Below are 24,386 nucleotides of genomic sequence, written 5' to 3'. Positions count from 1 at the left end.
CACCATCCCACTTATATAGGAGATTTTGTTGGGTGAGTGAAATAAATTGCTCAGACGGAACAAGGATTGCTGTGTTGCAGTGTGACAACTACATACTGCAGAGAGCCTGAAAGTCTCAGTCTTGGTGCCTCTGTGAGATGACCTGTGGATGTGGCATCTTTTTCCTGAGACTGGGAGAGATCGTGGTATTTTATATAAAGCAATAGATACTTCTGATGAAAAAATGTCTGATGGTTCCACCTTCTGACAAATCATAGGCAGAAATTATTTCCTATGAGTACAAACCCATGGATCTGAGGTTTAGTGGTTAAAAATAAAATCCAGGAAAAAAGCATGCTATGGCCTGCTTGGGTCAAGCAAAATCTTGAAAGAAGCAGGAAGACTTTCAGACACAATAAGATTTCAACTTACAGTTCAACTTTGAGTATTTCCCTGTGGTACTTTCCTCTACTGCATACCCACTCTTGCTCCAGGGGGTAAAAAAGACATCACAGATTAATCAAACACCATGGAAACCATCTTATGTCAATATAGCAAAATCTTTCCTGGCCATGATGATGAGAGCCATGTGGAAAGTGGTGAACTGAAGCAGTGGACTGGACAGTTTGAAGAACAAAGGAACCCTTCTGTATATTCCTGGTGGAGATACTCAAAGATCATCAGACAGTATCACTGTGCTGGGCATGAAGACCAAATTACCAATCAATGTCTGACCACGTGTAGTCTAGAAAACACAATCAGTTCTTTCTATGTGAAAAAGAAGCGTGAAATAGGCCAGCTATATCTGGAACAAGGACATGAAAGGTGAGATCCATAGCAATTATCTTTGACTACCTAAACATATGGAGTAGGAACTCATCTCACCTACTGCAGGTTGTGTACATGACATGCCTAAGAAAGGAATAGAAGAGAAATAGGAACTTTGAAGTCACAATGTGCTTGATCTGTAAAAAACACAGAAGTTAGGATAAGGTGTGTTGTTCTCTGAAAAATATGCAGGAGAGAAATAGAAAATTCATGGGTACAGTGTTTCTGGTCTATAGAAGAGACAGACTTCAGCATGAGATGGCGTGGGGCATAAAAATGCCCTTTTCTCTACAATGACTGGAGGGGGCTCTAAATGACTAACTCCAGCGTAGACTTCTATATTTTAGTTGTCTAACATGAGGTAAGAACCTCATTCCTAGCGTCCAGTGATGTGATCCAGACTCTCTTTCTAGCCATGAAAACATATAGGCACCTTCAGAGAGTGATTCATCCCACTCGAAGAAAATAAGAATGTAAGAGGAACTGCAGTGGGCCAGACCTCTCATCGATCTAGCACAGTCTTTCTTGGAAACTGGCCAACAGTAAATGCCTACGAAGAATATAAGATCAAAAGAAATACGCATCCTGAAAATACATTCTAGAAATTTCTGCCTCAGTGGCTTCCTGACCTGGAGTCAGTATCTTCACATAGTAAACTTTGTGGGTTTTATCTGCCATTAACTTGTTCATATTTTGAATCCATGTAAACATTTAGCACCAGTAAACATTTAGCATCAGGAAACACGTTTTGACTCGAGTGTCTAATCTAGGTGATTCGCTCGCTGAGAGCGCTCTGCCTCTCTAAGGAACCTAGACATCTTGCATAGACTAAGTGCTTAATTTTCAAGAGAGATGAACCCTACCCCCAGGAATCAGGAAAAATAGCAGGTATAACTATGTTTTGCAGCTGGCTGCATTCATTTACCCCTCCAGCTTCCAGAGACTCCCAGCCTTGAATACTAGACATGCTCTGACAGAGCGCCTCAGGTCAGTAACTCCAAAATATTACGTTCCCAGAAAATTCCAGGTCCTTGGCACTGAGAACCTGGCATCACAGCCCATAAAGAAAAGGAAGAAAATTAAGAGTCAGCATAGCCCGTATGCAGTCAGGAGACAGCTGGAGAGAGGCAGCTTCCTCTAAGAAGTATGATAGAAAGAAATATGTGCAGAAAAATTAATTGTGAAAGTTAATCTGGATAAGAAGGTCTCTAGAGCCGTAACTGATAAATACCCCAAATCAACTGGATGGCTTGGCTTACTCTAATTGACCTTATATTCTCATTTTACAATTAGGTGAATCACCTTTTAGAGGTACTTATTTTTCTTCATTAATTAAGAAGGGATCTTAGCAATTACAAACACTTTCTACATGCTCCAATCCACAGGCAATGCTTTTGCAAACCAGGAAATCTGGGGGATGTTGAAAGCCTGATCCCTCCCCTCTGCAAACACTTAGTGTTCGGGGGTATTGCATTAATTTGTTCTGCTTTCTGCTGTTAACAGCTGCATCTGAAATATCCTCAGGCTATTATTACATAGTATGTTTTACTTAAAGAAAATCATTCTTTCAGCTTGTACTTGTCATCTCAAATAGTCCAAAGCACTGAGAAACACACGTGTTTGCACGTGGAAGAATTTCAGATGTGCTACACATATTGGACACCCATCAGAAATCAAGCTCGCGTGCTCACCATAACTTTGTTCCAACAGCCAAGGCATGTTTACAAAACACGCCTCCACCAGGATTTCTCTTTTCCATACCAAGAAAGCACTTAGCATAGTATAAATTCCCTAGAATCCAATGGAAGGAAATCCTAGAAGATGAAAAAAGGTGATGTAAGACGCAAACCCAGTCAGCCAATGTAATTTCATCTGGCTAATATCCCCAACTATTACCTCGTTAAAACAGAGTAAAAAAATAAACTTTAACAGTATTTATCTCAAGGTAATTTTTCCAGCATGTTTCCTGCTCTCTTGTTCTTCAATGTTTTCTTAAGCAGTTTTTTTAAATGAGCCTCCAATGGGAGCTACTGTAATCTAGCAAGTGTTTATTTAAATGGCAGTTAGCATTTATAAAGTGCATTATTTCTGTTGCAGGCAGTTCAGTTGTGCTCAGAAAACCTCATAAGCCCCTTCTCACAGACTAGGGACATTCTGCATGGTAAAATGCAGAATGGAAAACCCCAGGCAGCTCTAGCAGGACCGGTGTCGCCACAAAGTGCAAACTTCTCAGCCCTGATGTAAAGCAGACAGATGCAGCAGTGACTCCAAACTGCTATCTGCTGAATTGTCCATCTCCCAGAGGAAAACAGCAACAGATGTTGGTTCATACACACACACATAAAGTTGTCAGTGGCATCGGTGGTTCTGCTTATGAATACCATCTTTTATCTTGCAAAAGTATTTGGCCATTATTGATTTTTATCCTGATTAAGTTCTCCAAGTCTTGACATGTTTCCAGTTATAATTTGGGCTGTGCAAATGTAGAAGTTATTTATTTCAGGCAAATTGCAAAGCAGGAATCAATAAACAGATAGTTTTAACACTAATGGGCAAAGATTGCTGGAAAGACTGACAAAGGACTGATGGATTTTTGGACTTCACTGTATCATTAATTTTCCACCTCACTCAGAAGTTGTGGTGTGTCACACAACATCATAAGGAGTTTAGGAGGCATCTGATCTGTGGTTAGGATGCACAGATGTGCCTGTCTTGAGAACTTAGCTGGGATTAAAGTTTGAGGGAAATTGGCATTTGTTCTGGAAAGACTTGAATAGATACCGTGGAGGGAGACATGGAGGGATGAGCAGCATATGAATGTTTCTTGATGAAGGGCTTGAATACTTGTGTTGCAAAGTGTCCTCGGTAGGAGTGCATGAGAGTGTAAAGAGGAGGAAAGGAGAATTTGTAAGCATTTTGGTGGCCAACAGGGAGAATGTGAAAGTTCAGAGTGTGTCTGGTTGCTAATCAAAAATCGAAGTAGAGTTTGTGTCTGTAGACAGGGCAGTCCTGCTGTTCTCTCATAGCATGAGGCTGAGCCAAGCTAGTAAGAGATAGAAGAATATGCACAAGAGCAAGAGAAGGCCAGAAATGTGGTTTCTTTCTTATGCAGAAACTAATTTTGCTCCTTAGGCTGAGCCAAATCCTTCTATTCATTTTCATCAAGTAATTAGTGTCCCATTCCTTCCCTTCTTTTTCTCACCACCCATCCCAGGCTGAATTCACTCCCTGCAGCTTCAGAGTTAAGCTTTCACAACCTTCCCCTCCCTGACTGCTTGATCCATCCCATATCTCCCATGGTCTGGACTCATCTTCACTGGGCTACTTCATCCCTTCTCCCTCTTCTTCCTGCCTCCCAGCCACAGGCAATGCAAAGTTAGGAAGGCCAAGGATAAGCCAACTTAAATCTTAAAATGGCACATCAGCTGTGAAGGCTTAAAAATACACTAGTGGTGGCAACTGGAACCTCTTAACGGCATAATTAGGCTGTGATAAAAGTAATCAGCTATTCTGGGAGTGTAGGAGGGGGAAGCCAGAAGGAAAAAGAAACACAGAGATGTAAAGAACATAACGAGCTGTTTACAAGGGGTTGCTGGCTTCACGCCCTTTATCTTAGGCTGCTGAATAGCTGACACCACCATGCAGATCATGTGGTGGTGCTCCACTCCTGTTGTTATTCACAAAGCTGCTTGACCCTCTGGACAGGGATCTGGACAGGCTGGAGAGCTGGGCTGAAGCCAATGGGATGAAGTTCAACAAGACCAAATGCCGAGTCCTGCACTTCGGCCACAACAACCCCAGGCAGCGCTATAGGCTTGGGGCGGAGTGGCTGGAGGACTGCGTGGAGGAAACGGACCTGGGGGTACTGACTGATGCTCGGCTGAGCATGAGCCGACAGTGTGCCTGGGTGGCCAAGAAGGCCAACGGCATCCTGGCTTGCATCAAAAACAGTGTTACTAGCAGGAACAGGGAGGTAATTGTCCCCCTGTACTCGGCACTGGTGAGGCCGCACCTCGAGTACTGTGTTCAGTTTTGGGCCCCTCACTGCAAGAAAGACATTGAGGCCCTGGAACGCGTTCAGAGGAGGGCTACGAAGCTGGTGAGGGGTCTGGAGCACAGGCCTTATGAGGAGCGGCTGAGGGAGCTGGGATTGTTCAGTCTGGAGAAGAGGAGGCTCAGGGGAGACCTTATAGCTCTCTATAACTTCCTGAAGGGAGGTTGCAGTGAGCTAGGGGTCGGCCTTTTCTCTCATGTAGACAGTGATAGAACTAGAGGCAATGGTTTCAAGCTGCGCCAGGGGAGATTCAGGCTGGACATTAGGAAATATTACTTCTCGGAAAGGGAAGTCAGACACTGGAATGCACTGCCCAGGAAGGTGGTGGAGTCACCGACCATGGGGGTGTTCAAGAAACGTTTGGATGTTGTGTTGAGGGATATGATTTAGCTGAGAAGTACTGGTGATGGTTGGACTGGATGATCTTTTAGGTCTTTTCCAATCTTGATAATTCTGTGAATCTGTGAATCTGTGATTAGCCGCTCCTTGATCCGGTCTGAGGTTTCAAGAAACAAAGTTTGATGAAGTCTAAGGTCAAGGAGAGAAGCAGGTGGCTGTTCACTAGGATTGGCTTCTGACAAAAAACAAACCTGGGGTGAAGCCCCTGGTGTGGGAAGCAAACCTGCAAAGACGGGGGAAGCAGCAGGTACTTTCATCTTGAGCCCATCCTCTCTTCTCTTCCTTGGGGTCCCTTAGCCACCCACCTACTCAGATGCCTACACTTTGGGTTAGTAAGGTCAGATAACATCCCCACAGGTAGAGAAGCCACCTTGTTCAGGAAGCAACTTAGACATTTAAAGCAATCCCTAAACAGAACCGATGGGTGGAGGAGAAGGTCAAGAATGGAAACAGAGCTCTAAATGTATGGAAATTAGGTTGGTAAAACAGTGTTGCTCAAGCTCTGAGAGCTCATGTTAATTTGCAAGTTGACTGCACTGTTCATGAGGGAATGGGAAGAGAGAGGAGATTTTTACATTTCATTAAGTCTACCCAGAATTCATTACAGATGGGTGAAGAATTTCCTGTATCTGTGTTTCCTTTAAACATAACAAACTAATGGGCAGGGGATCTCATTTTCTTATCTGTGAAGAAGAGACAACAGCTGTTTTAATTTAAAAAAAAAATGGGGACTTTTTACATTACCAGGATGAAAGAATGTAGTTAATACTGAAATTAGAATTCATGTTCCCATAAGAACAGGGAGAAAGTGAGAAAGCTTTGTTTATTGATCGCTTTTCCATATGATAATACTGAGTTCGTAGAAGTGGGGCTGTCCTAGGGGTAAGATGATTTAAGAACTTTATGAATCTCACCTTTAAACATAATGGAGTGTCTAATTTGTATTGATATAAGTGGGAGCCAAAGGGTAAAACAACTTAAAATGTCAGGTGCCATATGGTAAGGCAATATTTACAGTGAGATCACTGTACCTGTCCTACTGCCACTTTATGGATCCTTCTCATACCATGAGGCACCAAATAATTCCATATGGTGAGAGAGATATGAAAAGTTCAGACAATCCTCACGGCAAACCAGCAGGAACTACCCAGTCTTTAGTTCACACTTGTCTTAGAGTTATTTACACGGGACTGTGAAAGTTAGAGCTTCTTCCTTCCGTTTTCAGCGTTGCCCCAGCAATAAATTTTGAAGCATAGAATTACAAAAGAATCATAGAATCATTGAATATTTGGGGTTGGAAAGGACCTTTAAAGGTCATCTAGTCCAACGCCCCTGCAAAGAGCAGGGACATCTCCAACTAGACGGCAATCCCAAGCACAGATCCAGGCTGGGCGGAGAATGGATCAAGAGCAGCCCTGAGGAGAAGGACTTGGGTGGGATTGTGGACAAAAAGCTCAACACGAGCCGGTAAGGTGCGCTTGCAGCCCAGAAAGCCAACTGCATCCTGGGCTGCATCACAAGAAACGTGGACTCGCACCAACAGCTCCACGTCCTCCTGAGGTTGGGGGCTCCAGAGCTGGATGCAGTACTGCTGGTGGGGTCTCACCACAGCAGAGCAGAGGGGCAGAATCCCCTCCCTCACCCTGCTGCCCACGCTGCTGGGGATGCAGCCCAGGATGTGGTGGATTTTCTGGGCTGTGAGTGCACATTGCTGGCTCAAGCTGAGCTTCTCATCTGCCAGCACTCTCAAGCCCTTCTCAGGGCTGCTCACCACCTCTTCATCCCCCAGTCTGTATTGATACCGGGAGTTACCCGGACCTAGGTGCAGGACCTTGGAAAAAAAAAAAATCTTTGCTGTCATTAACAAAGTACACATTGCAGTTTAATTAGATACTAGTGAAATTCCCAGTTGAACCTGTTATTTTCACTCCAACAGATGTCAACCAAATGCTTTTGATAATTTCAGTTCCTCAGCTTCTTTGGATTTTGGTCAACGGATTGCTTTTCTTTTCTGCTGATATGTGGAAAGAAGAGTGAGTTTTGTTTATTTGCTCACTTATTCCTTTGGCAGATTTGGTGTGAAAACAGTTTGACATTTTTTGGTTGCCTGGCTGGGAGTGATGGTGGGAAATGAGACCAGTGCTTTAGCCTTTGATGTGATGAAACAAACTCTTTTTCTAGATCATTACATGATTTTGGCATACTGAGTTAATACCTTCCTTTGCCTATTCTGAATAGAAGTCTGAACCTTCAGATCCTACATTATGATTAGGAATCATCTCAGGAAATTTTTGCTTATCTAAAGCATCCATCACACAAAATTTGTCTAGACTAATCCCTCAAATAGCTGAGATTCCATCTGTCTAATATTTCGGTGGCTAAATTTAGATAAGATAAATACTATGCTATGCGTCTCAACAGCTGTAAAGCAGTAAATAGAGCAGGGGACATAGTTTCTAGTGACAGATAGAAAAACCTTTTATATTAAACTAGTTTGCCCTGCCACACTGCATCTACTACATATTTATAAGTAGATTTATAAGATTGTTCTGAATGCACACATCTACAATATATTATTTTTTTAATGTTGAAGGATGATTGTGTTGTATTTGGCCAGACAGTTCACTGATATCTTCTTAATGGAAGTTAAATATATTTACCAGTTAGAAGGTTAGGATCTACAAAAATACTGAATTTTATTTCCAGCGCGTTGCGAATGAGACATTCTGACAGATCAAATCCTGATTTTTTGGATCATTTAATATTCCCTGCATTTTGCTCCTCTTTGTAAGATAAAGTTTATAGGATTAAGGTTGATGTTGGGAAAAAAAAAAAATGTTTGTTTCATTTTAGAGAAAAAAAACACTGTGCGATGGATCCAGAAGAGATAAGGATTAAAGTACTGGCAAAGTACGATACTGAATTTATGTTGCTGGAAAAGTCAGTAGATCTCTTGGTGTGCGCAGCTCAGTGAACAGAGATAAGTATTCATTATTTCAAGTCCAACTGGTCAAAATTCAACATTTTCATTTCATGGGAAATTAGCATTAACAAATATGTTCTTTGTTCCAAGTGGAAATGAGCTTTTGAAGTTTCCCATAAACAGGGAAAGTGTCATATGGCCCCGTTTTAACACAGAAAGAAGACACTTTGATCCAGAAAAGATAAGAATTTTCAGTGAGTACTGAGAAGCGGTTGTCCTTGATTTTTTTTTTTTTGAAACTACAAATCTACATTTCAATCAGCAATACTGTGGCAGTATTAATGACATTTCATTAAATTTCTCAAAATTTAAGGAAAATCTAAGAGTTCTACATGTGTTTGCAAAAAAATTTATCCCCCTTGTATAATAGCTTAGCAAAAGTGAAGTTTCTGCAAAATTTTTCATCTCAATCAAAAATAGTGTTTCTCTGCAGAAAGATTGCTCCCAGGGCCGTCTCCAAGAAGATGAGTTAATCATGAGAGTGAGTAAAGCATCTCATGAAAATACTCTGAGCTTCTGGAATAATGAGGCATTTTTTGAGGTTGTTTGAGAGTATAAGTTGTTTGAGGTGGTTGGTGACAGCCAACATGGCTTCACCAAGGGCAGATCGTGCCTGACCAATTTGGTGGCCTTCTATGACGGGGTGACGGCATCGGTGGACAAGGGACGAGCAACTGACATCATCTACCTGGACTTGTGCAAAGCTTTTGACACTGTCCCGCACAACATCCTTCTCTCTAAACTAGAGAGACATGGGTTTGATGGACGGACCACTCGGTGGATAAGGAGTTGGCTGGATGGCCGCACTCAGAGAGTGGTGGTCAACGGCTCAATGTCCATGTGGAGACCGGTCACGAGTGGCATCCCTCAGGGGTCCGTGCTGGGCCCGGCCCTGTTCAACATCTTTGTCGGCGACATGGACAGTGGCATAGAGTGCACCCTCAGCAAGTTCGCAGATGACACCAAGTTGTGTGGTGCCATCGACACGCTGGAAGGGAGGGATGCCATCCAGAGGGACCTTGACAGGCTGGAGAGGTGGGCCCGTGCCAACCTCATGAAGTTCAACCAGGCCAAGTGCAAGGTCCTGCACCTGGGTCACGGCAATCCCAGGCACAAATCCAGGCTGGGCGGGGAATGGATTGAGAGCAGCCCTGAGGAGAAGGACTTGGGAGTGCTGGTGGATGAGAAGCTTAACATGAGCAGGCAATGCGCCCTTGTGGCCCAGAAGGCCAACCGCATCCTGGGCTGCATCAAGAGAAGCGTGGCCAGCAGGTCGAGGGAGGTGATTCTCCCCCTCTACTCTGCCCTGGTGAGACCCCACCTGGAGTACTGTGTCCAGTTCTGGAGCCCCCAGCACAAGAAGGACATGGACCAGCTGGAGAAGGTCCAGAGGAGGGCCACGAAGATGATCAAAGGGCTGGAGCACCTCTCTTATGAGGACAGGCTGAGAGAGTTGGGGCTGTTCAGCCTGCAGAAGAGAAGGCTCCGGGGAGACCTGATAGCGGTCTTCCAGTACCTCAAGGGGGCCTACAAGAAAGATGGGGATAGGCTGTTTAGTAGGGCCTGTTGCGATAGGATGAGAGGTAATGGTTTTAAAATAGAGGGGGGTAGATTTAGATTAGAAATTAGGAAAATTTTTTTTACGATGCGAGTTATAGAACACTGGAACAGGTTGCCCAGAAAGGTGGTGGAGGCCCCATCTCTGGAAGCGTTCAAGGCCAGGCTGGATGAGGCTCTGAGCAACCTGACCTAGTCAGGGATGTCCCTGCTCCTTGCAGGGGGGTTGGACTAGATGACCTTTGAAGGTCCCTTCCAACCCTAACCATTCTATGATTCTATGATTCTATGATTCTATGATTCTATAAATATAAATATTTATGGTTTAGTAGCTGTGGCAGCAATGGTAGTGGGAAGACGGTTGGACTAGATGATCTTATAGGTCCCATCCAACCATGTGATTCTATGATTCTATGATTCTATGATCTATACTTTATGTATCCCGGCTAGGCTTAGAAAGAGATCTCTTCACGTAGTCACTTGATTAAAAAAAAAAAGAGTCAAAACCAAAACCAACCATCTCATCACATCTTTCTGGAGAAGATAAGGACTTCATAATCAGAAATATAATCAGATTTCCTGTCACTCTCCAGCACAGAAAGTCCCTTATTTCTGGGGGAACTGACAGGTTTCAGTGCTTGTGTCATTGAAAGGAGAGCAAGTCCTCTGCTGAGCATGAACTTGACTAACTGAAATACAGAACTGTCAAATTAGCTGAGGTGAAATCCCACCCCAAAAACAATCCATCAGCCTTGGTTGAATGTAAGTTGGCAGCAGCTCTGACAATATTTCATCTGCATTAGCTGCTAATATCAACATTAGCTCAGTATTCAATCATAGGAAGTCAAACAAATCTCAGAGCCTGTTAGAAATATATACAGTGAGAACAAAGATAGACTCCAGTTTTACTTCCATGTAAATCTGCTTCCTTTCTTGAAACTGTTTCTGATTTACTATGAGGTATGTATGTGCAGGATGCAACTCAAGGAACACATCTGTACGACGATAATTTTCATACCAAAGATATGTTTGGTGCATTACAAATAAAGTAGTAATCCCCTCAATGATCTCGTTCAGACAAGAGCCAAACAGATCAGACGCAAGTATAAATAGCAAACCACAGGCCTGCTTTTCCGTAACTGCCAATTTATTATTGCAAGCCTCTCCTTTTTTTTTTTTCCCCAATAGTTCCAGCTTCTGGATTCCTGTGACTGCTTAAAAATATCGTACTTCATTTTAAAAAAACAGGGGAAAAAGAAAAAGTTAGCTACTTCTTGTTTCATGGTTGTGGGAAACCCCTAAAAATGTGGCATTTTAGCTAAAGACTCCGTCAGCAGAAGGCAAACATAGATAAACCTAGTTAGAGATGTGAACCAGGTCTATTTGAAGACTAGCAACCTCAAATACCACGGGAGTGAAACATTTGTGGGTTTAATAATAAAAATGCCTGAGCCAAAATATGCAAATAATGTGTACACGTACAAACATTCAGAAAAAGAGTTCAAAAGATTTCACCCAATCTTTAAATGCAAAGCGGTTTTTAAGAACCCAGGGATGCTGGTAAGGATTTCAGGATGAAATCCAGGCAATTTCTCATGGCTGAACCTATATCCGTATTATAACCTCCATATTTCATGGTGGCCTGGACTAAAATTTGACTTTGTTCCCATCTCTAAATGCACTGGATCTGAATATTCTCCTATGTAACCTCTTTCATACTTTTTTTTTTCTTCTTTTTTTCAGGCTACTCTCAATGAATTAGCTCTGATCTGCCTTTGGGGAGGAAGGAAATAGCTTCCAACACAAAGACAAGCTTCCTAGCAACAACCTGGTTTAAACAACGTCTTAAAGCATCAGCATTTTTGGCCGATGACTTTGTCGGGTTCTCTGCCTCCTGCAGGCACGCCTGTGCTTGGCGATGGGGCAGGGGCTGCAGAGAATCATAGAATGGTTTAGGTTGGAAGGGACCTTAAAAGGTCACCCAGTCCAACCCCCCTGCAAGGAGCAGGGACATCTCCAACCAGATCAGGTTGCTCAGAGCCTCATCCAACCTGGCCTTGAGTGTTCTCAGGGATGGGGCATCCACCACCTCTACTACGTTTTCTCTGGGTTTTTTTTCCTCCAGTGTCACTTAAAAAAAAAAAAAAAAAAGTCCAGTCTTTGGTTTTCACTATAAATCACTGTACAGATCTCTTGTAATAATGTTCTTCACATCATCAGGAGGTGGAGATGTGGGATCCAACCACAGTTAGGGAAGGTTTTTGGAAGGAAGAGTGGTCTTTCACTCAAGCTGTTTTCTGCTTGCTTTTACAACCTTACCCTAGACAACAGGGGCTTTTATAATAAATATTTATTCTATTAACACTATTATAAATCTAAACAATGAACAATGAATAATCAACACGACTAGGGTAGTTAATAAAGCACCATATATCAGTGGAAGTTCACACGGACTTCATAAAGCCTTTTCTGCTAACAGATGCGTCAATGAAAACATTTTAATATGCTTACAGTTCTCAGACAGAGAGAGATAATGCCTGCGTATGAGAAGACAAGAGGTTTAATACAACTCAAATGACTATTTAGCATTCTCTTTCTTTAGTAACAGCCAGCTGTTCTGGTAAAAAGTTGCCTGAAGCTGTACTGCTAAGTGAGGAGACAATTTGTCTGTGGAGGAAGTACCCATTTTGATCATCTGATCAGTTTTGTAAGAACAGTATCTCCACCAAGAAAGACACTTTTAAAAGACTGGAAATTTTTACGTTTAGGTGCAATGCACATGATCATTTGAGCCAGAGACAAAAAAAAAAAAGATAAAAACACTTTTTAAAGGATTAAAAATAACAAATTAATAGGGAAAGGCAAAACAATGTGTTTTTCTTGTCAAATTTTAAGTATAAGATTTTGACAATTAATTGCAACGTGCCTTTTTTGTTCTTCAGATGTGAAGGTGAATAGAAGTGTTAATTGTCTTGAGTGCTTAATGAAATGTTTTGTTTCCCATTTACCTAATATTTTTCCATTATTTCTTTTTTTTTTTTGTATGACATTTTTGCCAAAAAAAAAAAACAAAATCAGACTTTTATTTCAGGTGAACCCAAAACTAATCCCTTTTTCCCGCCATCCCCACTTTTCTACTTCATCCACCAAGACAAAGAAAACTTATTCCCCTTGCTCCCCTCTTGACTCCATCAATTACAGTTGGCAGATATCCTGGAGTGTGAGGGTTTACATCCCATCCAAAAGTTTTAAGATTTGAGTATTTCCTACTATGATTTGGGAATCTTCTTGCCATCTGTATAAACATCTCATTCTTTTAGATAACTTTTTTCTGTTATAAATAATTGGGGTGGGCTTACTGCCAGGTAAATAATATAAATACGGATGAGCTCTCTTTAAGCAACGTATTATTACTGCAAGGCAGAGACCATTATTTAATGAATGGGGTCAGTAACTATTGCAGAAAATGACTGAACTACGGTACAGAGGTCTGTGTGTCTGATGGTGCACATGTGCACTGTGTTCACCACGACAATGATGGATGGTGGATAATTACATCTAGGGAGAGGTTTGTTTCATGGGAGCAAGAGGATACTGCAGAAATAAGCTCCCATTCTGACTAAAGTGTAGTGTTTCAAAGATGTGCCCAGTTGCAAAATTAAAAGTGAATTAAAGGACATAAATTGGAAAAAAAATACCCCTCATTTCCTCCCAGACAGTTGCACCTCTGGGATCTGGCGTACTTTTTTAGGAGGTGCTCATGTAGTAGGATAAGTTAAAACATCTTGGAAAACAGTTTCTTTCTCTCCCAGCTTAAAATTTTACTCTCTTTCTCAAAAATGGAACCCAAGTTTCCAAATGTGAATATTTTCCAGTGACTGAAATGTTTGGTGAAACAAATGGCAGACATTCTTGGTGGAGAGCGAGGTCCTCACTACTAACTCTGATGGTGTTAGGGTGGGTCTGATAAAAGAGTAAAGGGGAGTCCTCGCAACTTGATGTAGATACACTCAAGTTCTAAGGTCCTGCCTAGCTGGGAAGCATCACTGCTACAGAAGGTGGGTACCGCGGTCTTAGCACAGCTTTGGACTCCTGTCCATCCTTGGGTCACTGCAACAACCTAAGACCTCACTGAAACTGGGTGGCCGATACTTAGACAGCTAAAGCAATAAGGAGAACCTGCATGAAGAGTCTCATGCAGCACTCCTCAGGGAATGGCACCTTGGAGTCTAATGAGTGCCAAGGATGCCAAGGTGTCTATGGCCATGCAAGCAACTGTGGCTGTCTTCTCTCCCCCTGCATGCAGTATGCTGGGTGGTTGAAGAGGCTACAAAGAAGAATAATTCCTTAGCTCCCTCCATAAATCCATGCCTGGTTGCAACATGTTGTGTCTAGGAACTGAAGACTTCTTTTGTGGTTCTGGTTCACGGGAGGGTAGTTGTCGTGGTTTTCCCAAAGTCGAGTCTGTTTTGCCCGTGACGGTAACTTTAAGGATTTCTCCCTGTCCTTGTCTCAAACCTCGAGCCATTTTTCCTTATATTTTCTCTCCCTGTTCTCTCGGAAGGTGGGGGGAGTGAGAGAGAGACTGCGTAGTCTGGTCCTGATCAGGGCTGAACTACGACAGTAGTATAACCAGAGACTGTATATCCATGTCATCTGCTGGTAAATTCTGGTCACCAGCAGTTAATTCAAAACATGATTAATTTCTGGCAAAGCACAGACTGTTGTTTAAAAGAAGATCTTCCCAGTGCCCAGGAGAGAACATTAGGATGTTAATTTTGCTTGTTGTTATTTCTGCTTTGGGTGGGTTCAGGTGCCTAGAAAGTGCCCTCCTCTGGGCAACTATTACAGAAGCAGCTAGGAAAGGCTAACTTGCAGTTATGCCAGTAGATTTTAGGGGAGATGAAGCTTTAAAATGGGACATAAACTGTTATACCAATTTGTACATGTGTACACATGCAGGATCTGGAGAGGGGAGGAGTTAATAATTCAAAGACAGCCTAAATAAAATGTTGCCTATTAAACAGATAAATAAACATATATATATATATAAAAATTGTAGGTCTATGCACATAGATCATAAGGATCTTATATTAATGTTTATTTATGATTTGTTATCTATATATAGGAAGAAATCTTTATAGGTCTGTTTCTTCATCATGATTAAGGGACAACCTCAAGATATAGTGAGTCAGTCAGAGATTTTAAACCCGGGGATAACAACACTGCATTGACAGGTGTGGTCACTGATGTTTTCACAAGGGACATCCCTCAGTGAGGTGCCGAGAGAGGAAACCGGTGACTCCTCATTCTGACATGTTGGTTGTCAAGAGCTAGTTCAGAAAGCTGCCAGAGTGGAGGTCGGCAGTGGCTCCAGAAGTGTTACTACACACCGTTGTGCAGAACAATGGCAGCAAACCACCGCACCAGCATTGATGGGTACCGAACTTGGTACCAACGACATCAAGCAGAGATGATTTTAGAGTATATTTGGCACCCTAATGACACCATAAAGGAAATCCACTGCTGGCATTTGTTAAGAAACAAAGTGGGTTGCCCAGCTTTCTGCTGTCCGTGTGCAGGATGAAGGTGTCTACACACTAAAGCATGTGAGAAAGGCAGATATATAGGGCAGCTGAAGACTGCTATCCTTTAGACTCCTTGGAGAAGAGCACACATGATGACATGGCGTCTCTCCCTCTCCAGATCCTCAAACACCAGACAGGCAGATGGCAAAGCAGGCTTTGCAGCTGTAGCTGCCCCTTGGGTCCCAGAGAAGGAGAAAGACTACAAACTCACGGACAACAAACTTGCAATGAGCTGAGGCAGGAATCAAATGAGGGAGTGTGAAAGAGCTGGAAACAGCCAGGAGCGAAACTGCACAGGGTATGATTTTGTAGGGTGAAATGCTTGCCAGCCTCCCTGCCTGGAGCTGGAGCTGGGAATTAGACCCTCTGCTCCACCAAATTCAGCCAGGAAAGAAGAAAGAGAAAATATTGACATTCCATGTGGTACCAAGAAATGGACTAGGCTCCGTCTTTAATGGAGAAATCTGGTCTGAGCCCTCTGGTCCTTTCATATCCTTACAGAGCTTAGGCAAAGGAGTACACATAAAATAACTCTTTGGTTGAAAATGTTCAAGCCACGATAGAGTCAATTTCTCCCTCCTCTCTTTCTCTTTTAAAATAAAACAACAAACCATATAATAATAATAATGAAAAGATTTATCCTAACTTAAATGACTAGTTTTGAGGTATCGAGTTGCAGGACCAGAACCCATAACTCTGAGGGATTTACAGTCCCTTTTGTGGTGATAAAGGCAAAATTGTTCACAGCCCTTCCCTTAATGTAAAAAGCCTGCCGCCTTCTCCTCGGCCAAGTCTCTTGCCACCAAGAGACTGTGCTTTTGTTGGAAGGGCTGAGTACAAATGATGGCAAAGAGCCTGAAGGACAACACTTCAAAGTAGCCTGTGGCTGCCCCCATTATGGCAGCGGTGGGAGGAGGAAGAAAGCCTCTGCCATTTGTAATGCATGTTTCTCCCTTTCCCTCATTTAGGAACCACAGTGCCTTTCCTCCATTACGTCCCCCGAGGGTTGCACAGAAGCTAGATTTGCCACTAATCTTTAGCAAATGTGCTCCTGAAAACAAAATGGCTTACTAACAGGCAACTGGGCCACTTGTGCATCTAGTCTAGGTGCTGAGGCCATGAGGTGGGTAGCTCAGTCCCTTCACTATCCTCTGCTGTCTTCTGTGCCACCAGCAGTGTCATACATGTGATAAGCATGAGAGTCAGGATTGGCACCCACCTCCCACACCATCATGCTGACATCTTGCATATCCCGAGAGCATCATCACAGATGTGTTCCCATTCTGTTAATTAACCTAGTTGGTCTGTAGCTTTTTTAATCTTCCCATCAACTCAGCCTACTCTAGAGGGCCCACGGAGCAATGGGTGAGTCCTTGACTTTGCTCCTTGAAGAAGTAAGTTGGCATTCCAACAGTATTGACCAGAAGGCATTCATCTCACGCAGAGAGGAACTCCCTTATGACCTAAGGCTGCATCATGTCCTGCACCAAAACAGGAAAAGCCTGAGCTGTACCTAGCAGCATCCTTCAAACCACCTGCCCAGAAATTTGATCCAAAAGCCCAAAGGACCCACACTTTTTGGCCGTATCAGCAGGAATCTGCAAGGATGTAAGGAACTCTATGAGTTAATACAGCAACAGTGAATGCGGAGTCCCAAGACCTTGGAAATGTCTTTCATAACTCAGTCCTTCCTCATGCAAAAGTTGTTTCTTGCCTTGGGTAGTCCTTATCACTCTCTCTGAACCTTTCCCAGTTCAGTTCCCTCTTTTTTTTTTTCCATTCTGAAGTGGCAGATATCTTCAGATGGTGGCTTTCTGATAGGGCCATATTTCCTTGTCACAGCATCTTAACTGTGTGTCTCTCATGAGCTTCCAAGACCACACGGGTAATGGAAATGTTTCTTTTATTTTGGAGGAGGTAACAGATATGAACACATGGAATGAAACTGAGGTGATTCAATTCGGACCCTATAGATCCATGCTGAGATGGTACATCTGGTAGATTTCCCCTCCCTGGTAAAATCATAGATTCCTCAGAGTGGAAGAAGTAGCAGGAACAAATAGTGTCCATTCCCTCTAACCAGACATCTGTTTTCAAAGGACTAGGAAGAACTTCACTGTAAGAAGATGGCAAGAAGTTACCTTCTGATCCCTTTCTCTGGAGTATGCAGTGACTCCTGTAGGCACAGCTGACAACGTTTCACTCACACTGATATGGTGCTGACGAGTAGATCTGTCTCTGCTTATGAGGCATAGGTAAGCTCAACACCTACAACCCCTCACCGTGGGTTCTGTAAGACGGCCTATGGCCAGCTGACACAGCAATTTGGACCTCTGTGCCTTTGAACAAAAGGAAACTCTGCCTGCTCCCCTGCCAAAAATTCAAAGAGATCCATCAAATTATTTTCCCAAGCCTCAGTCTTTGCAGCTTCTGGAAAATCATATACTACAGGGAAAACAGAATTTTCAGTCCAAAATTTCCAAGGATTAAGATAAGGCTTGAAAGTTCCCATATTGCAACAGAACGATTCCTAGAATTCCAAAATGTTTAACATGTTGGGGTTTTTTCTTACTATACCAAGAAATCCCGTGAAATAAGTGATTTTTGTTTTTGTCTGATCTCTGACGGTTCTTTTATTTATTCATTTATTTATTAGTCATCCAGTGAACCAAAACCATTGCTTAGTCATGCAGCCCTACTAAATATTTTTAAAATGTAGATTGTAAAATTATAATATTCATTATTTATTACTTAACAGTAGAATTTTGTTCCTATGCCCACACCTTAACTTATCAAGCATTGTAGGAAATTCTTGTGAGATATGTCCTAGCTTATAAAGTATCTCCAAACTGAAAAATGAGTTCACACAACCTCCTTTGAAATAATATTTTTTCCAGGGGCTTTACTGTGGCATTATAGGGTTGGCATTCAACCTTTAATTAAATGGCACTCCTGGTATTTTTATTCACTTGATGAATGTGAGGAGGATGCATCCCAAAATAAAAATGCTGTTTGAATATAGCGCTTGAAAACCACCCGTCAATGTCTGTCAACAGCAAAGGGAAAAGAAGGAATTTTAACTAAAGAGACTCCAGCCTTGCAGTTAAATATTTCTTCATCTCTTCAGGCAAAGCACAAGCCTCTTTGAAGTGGTATTTTTTTCAAGTATCTCCTGTCAGACGTGACAACTGTATTTATGGTCCTGTCAAAATCAGACCCTCACTCCCAGGCATGGCTTATGCCTCTGCCTCTCTATTCAAACATCCTGGAATGGGCTGGAGAGATGAGATATGTCCTTGGTCACAGGCATGGGAAAAGGACAACTTCCCATTGAGTATCACGGCATCTTTCAGCTAGCAGAGAAAATTAATGTCATATTAAGAGTGAAACTATGTGTTTTGAGCTGATTAAATCTAACCTCAGGAGGTTCCAAAACAAACTCAGTCTTCTAGAGCTTTTGACACTCCCCCCGCCAGCCATTTCCCCCTTTCACAAACATGTTTTTTACAAAAAAAAAAAAGAGACCTTTTTCCCCCAACTCTTTCTCTCTTTTTCCCACCCCCATATATATTAATGGGACTGGATTTTTGTTGCATGCTGCAGAGAACAGACTCCCTTCACCCGGGCAGAATAGTACCAGTGGCTTTTCAGGGCACTATGTGTAGAAATCTACTCTTTTCCACTGGCAGCTCTAAGGATTGGGCGAGGAATGAAATTTGGGTCAGGGTGCTCATGTTTGCAACTACAAGGATGCCTGAAGGGTCACAGAGGGCATACCAGGAGGCTGTTAGCCACATCATCTACAACTGAGGAAGGTGCCTTCAAGCTTTGAATGGCTTACTGATGGAACAGAGAGCCTATTAAGAGATGACATCTTTTTCCGTGCTGTGTCATTCAATTTCCACTCATCAGCTTAATTCCCAATAAAGGTTTTAATGAATTCCCTCTTCTCCATTGAGACTGAAGTTTTCTCAAGGTTGGGATGGCCCATGGTTTCCATGCATGAGACGCAAAGGAGAGTGGTGCGTTACCCAAATATACATTAGCCCTTCCCGACACACAGTCACTGGGGGATATACCTCATCATGTTGATGAGAGAGTCGCTTTTGTCCCTCATAGAACAGTTCTGTCTCTTGAGCTCCAGGCAAGAGTAGGCGTCTACATGCTCCCCCCTGTGCAGACTGGAGGAAGCAGATTGAAATCCAGGACTAAACTGACTGGAAACCTGACCTCTTTCAGGGGGATAAATATCACCTTTTTTTTCCCCACCAGCCCATGAAATGTGTCTTTTTTAATTTCCTGTAATTTAATTAAGAGAGGAATTCACATTCGTTAAAAGTTTATCTGCTCAGTAGCCCTTTATGCGATCCAGTCAAAAGGAGTGAATGAAGGTTCTGTGAAGCTCTCCCTCTATCCAAAATAACCTTTATTTCAGCCCCATCGCCACATATTCCTAAACAAACAGCTGAAGCTGCATCTTTCATTTTTTTTTTAAACAAGGCATCCCCTGCTTTACTTCTCCCGCCATAGGCAGCTGAATTTCTCTCCTGCTTGTGAGCAGGGGAGAGCAGAATGTGTGAGGGGGAGAAGTGTGTCTGGAGGGCTGATCCATGGTGCAATAGCTAATAAATTCTCAGTGCTGTGGACAATAGAAATCATGTCCTGGGGTAATGCCTGGTAATTAACTGATTGATACCAAACACAAGCCAGAGATCTGCAGGACCACTCAATACCTCTGTTTCTGATACAAAATGAGCATTAACTTGTCACCACTACCTAACCTTACTTTATGATCTCTTTTTTCAAAACTGGCCCACAAAGTAGTGGGAAAAAAGTCCAAGGATTGATTTTATCCCTGAAGGACCACCTGTAACATTCTCCCCAGCCCACCTTTGGCATGACCCACATGGGACACCCCGTGTCATGGCCACTTGACACACAAGCAAGGGCAGGTGTATGAGTTTGTCCCCAGTGACACTAACTACATCTGTACTGGTGAATGGAAGAGGGAACAATGCCGAGCACAGACTTTCAACTGTCTACCAGCAACCTCCCAGACAGTGCCTGGGCAATGCTTGGGGTTAGGAGGGCTAGGAGCCATTCCCCACAGCCATTTGGGATGTGGCCATTTTGTTGTGGAAGGTAGTGGAATTTGATGGAATGCACGTGCTGCTCGATGCCCATAGGCCTCCAGACCAGACAATGATTCTAAGAGCATTTAATTTGCCATTACTGATGCATCAGGAAGATCAGAGTCATTGTCAGTGGCTGGATGGCTGGTATTTCACAGCCCTAGGGTCCTGGTGAATGCATCTAAGCTGCTGAATAACTTATCACTTTAATTCATATAGATTCTCATCCTAAAGTCATCCACACCGTGTGGATGCAAGTTCATTTCCAGGATCTCTTTTGGCATGACTCCACCAGTTCCTTTTAAGAGAAAACCTGAGTATTGTCCTTTACCTTCAAACACCTCCATGTAGACCCATTTCCCATCCTACTTCATACAGCAAATGTGCTCACTTTTGTGCTAGAAACACACTGCTCTAGAGGGCTGTGACACAGACCTCAAAAAAGCCAGAAATTGTGTCTTAGAATCACTATGTGAGAATCTGAGAGGCCCACGGCAAGGTGCTGTGGGGTTTGTACTCAGTCAACCTGCTATACATAGGGCTGACCTTGAACAGGAATCTGAGCTATTCCACATTCCTTAGCTTGGACTTGATGTCTTCTGCAGTGTAGACGTAACTTGATGATCTTGGAAAAATAAATGACACAGTCTTTTTTATTTTTTTTAAGGTTATCTTTTTTTTTTACCTAGCTTACTCAACCTTTCTGTTCTTCATGAAGTGGAGAGAGATAGCAGCACTATCTATGATTTATGGTTCAACAGAGGTAAGTCCAGTTAGGGCAGAGAGTGCAGAGCAGCTGAGTTAATACCTAAGATGGAAGATATGCACAGGGCAACGGCTTACCCCCTGGCATTACGTTTGGTCTTTATGATTAAGGACATGGTCTACCCACATTTCTCCCTGACAAAATGGGCTTAATCATAGCTTGAGAACAGCTTTCTAAGCAAAGCGATATTCATGTTTTAGGCTCTGTACCATCTGGATTCAGCCTGGAGGTGGGACACTTCTGACTCCATCACTTCTTTCTTCCCCTGAGGTGTTTATTTGCACAGGATGTATGAAACCAAGAGGCATCCATCCATGGTAATTAAAACATATCTGATGTCCTGTCATCAGTGGAAGATTGCATATACCATAAGCTGGACATGTTCCCACAAAAGAACTTTGATGTTCAAATATTGCTGCTTCCTTAAGTCCTGTTATTGATATGGGCAATCATTCCATCTTTGCAAAGAGCTTTGCTTCATAACCTAGACTGATAAGAGAGGAACAGAAGCACTAGTTCACTCTAACTAACTGAGATGTATGTCTCTTTCCTTTGCTGATCAAATTCTTTTTATATTTTGTGTTGTTTTCACTAATTCCTGGGGGTGAAATAGTTTTTTACATACATCATATCCAAAGGAGAGTAATTGATATTTCAAGGCCAGATTGGATGAGGCTCTGATCAACCTGATCCGGTTGGAGATATCCCTGCTTCGTGCAGGGGGGTTGGACTGAATGGGCTTTAATGGGCCCTTCCAACCCAAACCATTCTGTGATTCTATGATTCTTGTTATGAAGTCCTTCCTCGCTTTTTGTGTTACTCAGGTAGAAATTCCTCTGGGAGCATCAGGAGTTTGACGTGAGCAGAGATTGGGCTAGTACACTATGCAGAGGGGACAGACCTTGTCCCACAGCTAAGTCAAACTGGGGTCATGTGTGATTTGGTGTCTGAATTGAACGCAGAACCAAACAAACTCTCCGTGAGCTGGTGGTCCAAAGCGCCACCAAAAGCTGTAAGAAGACAAAGCCAGGACAGACAATGCATCTAGCGAACACGTCACACTGCAGCTACTCCTGTAGCAGCTGCATTCAAGACGATGGATGGAGAGCCCAAGGTAAAGGTTTTAGCTTTAATCTTCATTTGATGCTAGGTGCAGCTGTAGTATTAAGTGGAATGGAGACCTTGATTTTTGGATCACATCACTAGCTTGATCCAGAGAACAGCCCTGGCCTGCAGCAGAGAAATTCTCTATACGATCATAGAATGGTTAGGGTTGGAAGGGACCTTCAAAGGTCATCTAGTCCAATCCCCCTGCAAGGACCAGGGACATCTCCAACCAGATCAGGTTGCTCAGAGCCCAGGCCAACATGGCCTTGAAAGTTTCCAGGGATGGGGCATCCACCACCTCTCTGGGCAACGTGCCTGTATACAATGCCTTAATAAGTCACCCTGTTATGGTCAAGAGGGTGATTCTCTTAAAATAGTGTTACAGAAAAGTAAATAAAGGGAATTCATAACTTGTCAATGCCCAAAATTCTTCCTTGTAAAAATCAAGTGTTACATCATTTTGTTGTTGCTAGGGAGCTCATCCCCAGGGCCCCCTATGCAAAACTCCATGCTTCACACTGCTCAGCTGCTGTGCCAGCATGGACCCCTCAAACCGCTCCCCGCCTCAAAAGGAACACTCTTATGCATCACTTCTTGCTCTACCTCCTTTCTCTCCTGCAAGACTTTGTGGTGGCTTACAGGGAAGGCAGACCCTCCAGACCTTCCACCCCATGGCAGGAGGCATTGATGGTCCTTCCGCAACACCTCGGCACTGCACGACCTCTTGCCCAGGTGACCTCCCCCTGGAGCAGAGGCACCAATTCACACGCACTTCCCCACCTTCAGCCTTGTGGATCTTTTCTCCTTATTTAATTTTTGGGGAATCAAAAGGGCTGTGTGTGCCTCCCGCCCCAGAACAGTCTGCCTGCCTTTCTCCAGGCTCACCTCAAACCACTCTCCTCTTCTCACATGAGGTAAGTCGAGGCCTGCACTCTATTTTAGCACAAGCCAGGGTGCTTCCAAGGCATTCCAGAAATAGCAATGGGAAGGAACAGTACCTGCTCTTCAGAGCCAGCAAGAGCCCTTCCCTCCCCTTCCAGGTTGGGTAAACTTTCTCCTTACTCTGTGGTTACACACAGCAGAGTGACTCTCTTAAAAACAGCATCGCATAAAGGTGAATTCAAAGGTTTTTTACCTGGCCTGGCCTGAGCTCCAAATAGAGATGTCATCAGCCAAAGCCCTGCTGCTTCAGGGGGACTGGGAAAGTCATTGTATGAACCTCCTCTTGCATTTCGTATTGCTGTACCCACCCAGGGCTGCACAAAGACACACACATCATATGCACACACACCATGCCTATCTCCATGATCTTAGTATATCTCTTTGCTGACATCTCCCACGTTTCAGAAGTTCTAGGTTTTTAGATGCCCCTGGGTATTACACAAGTAATGAGTAGTGTCCATGGGTAGATCTCCTCTGATATCTTGAGATACCACCTGCTGTACTGCATCCAACTCTGAAGCCCCCAACATCAGAAGGACGTGGAGCTGTTGGAGAGGGTCCAGAGGAGGCCATGAAGATGCTGAGAGGGCTGGAGCAGCTCTGCTGTGAGGCCAGGCTGAGAGAGTTGGGGCTGTTCAGCCTGGAGAAGACAAGGCTCCGGGGCGACTTTATAGTGGCCTTCCAGTGCCCAAAGGGGGCTGCAGGAAAGACAGGAAGAATCATCCTGTTGTAATAGGATGAGGGGTGATGGTTTTAAAATAGAGTGAGGTAGATTCAGACTGGACATAAGGGAGAATTTTTTTTTACCCCGAGGGTAGAAAACTGGCCCAGGTTGCCCAGAGAGGTGGTGGATGCCCCATCCCTGGAAACATTCAAGGCCAGGTTGGATGAGGCTCTGAGCAACCTGATCTGGTTGGAGATGTCCCTGCTCCATGCAGGGGGGTTGGACTGCGTGGGCTTTAACGGGCCCTTCCCACCCAAACTGTTCTATGATTCTATGATCTTGCCAGCCATTTATAAAATCTACTGTATCACTGGAAATTCATGGTAG

The sequence above is a fragment of the Chlamydotis macqueenii genome, chromosome 2, assembly GCF_036417535.1.
Source record: "Chlamydotis macqueenii isolate bChlMac1 chromosome 2, bChlMac1.mat, whole genome shotgun sequence".
Classification (NCBI taxonomy): domain Eukaryota; kingdom Metazoa; phylum Chordata; class Aves; order Otidiformes; family Otididae; genus Chlamydotis; species Chlamydotis macqueenii.
Note: the sequence above shows the minus strand (reverse complement) of the source record.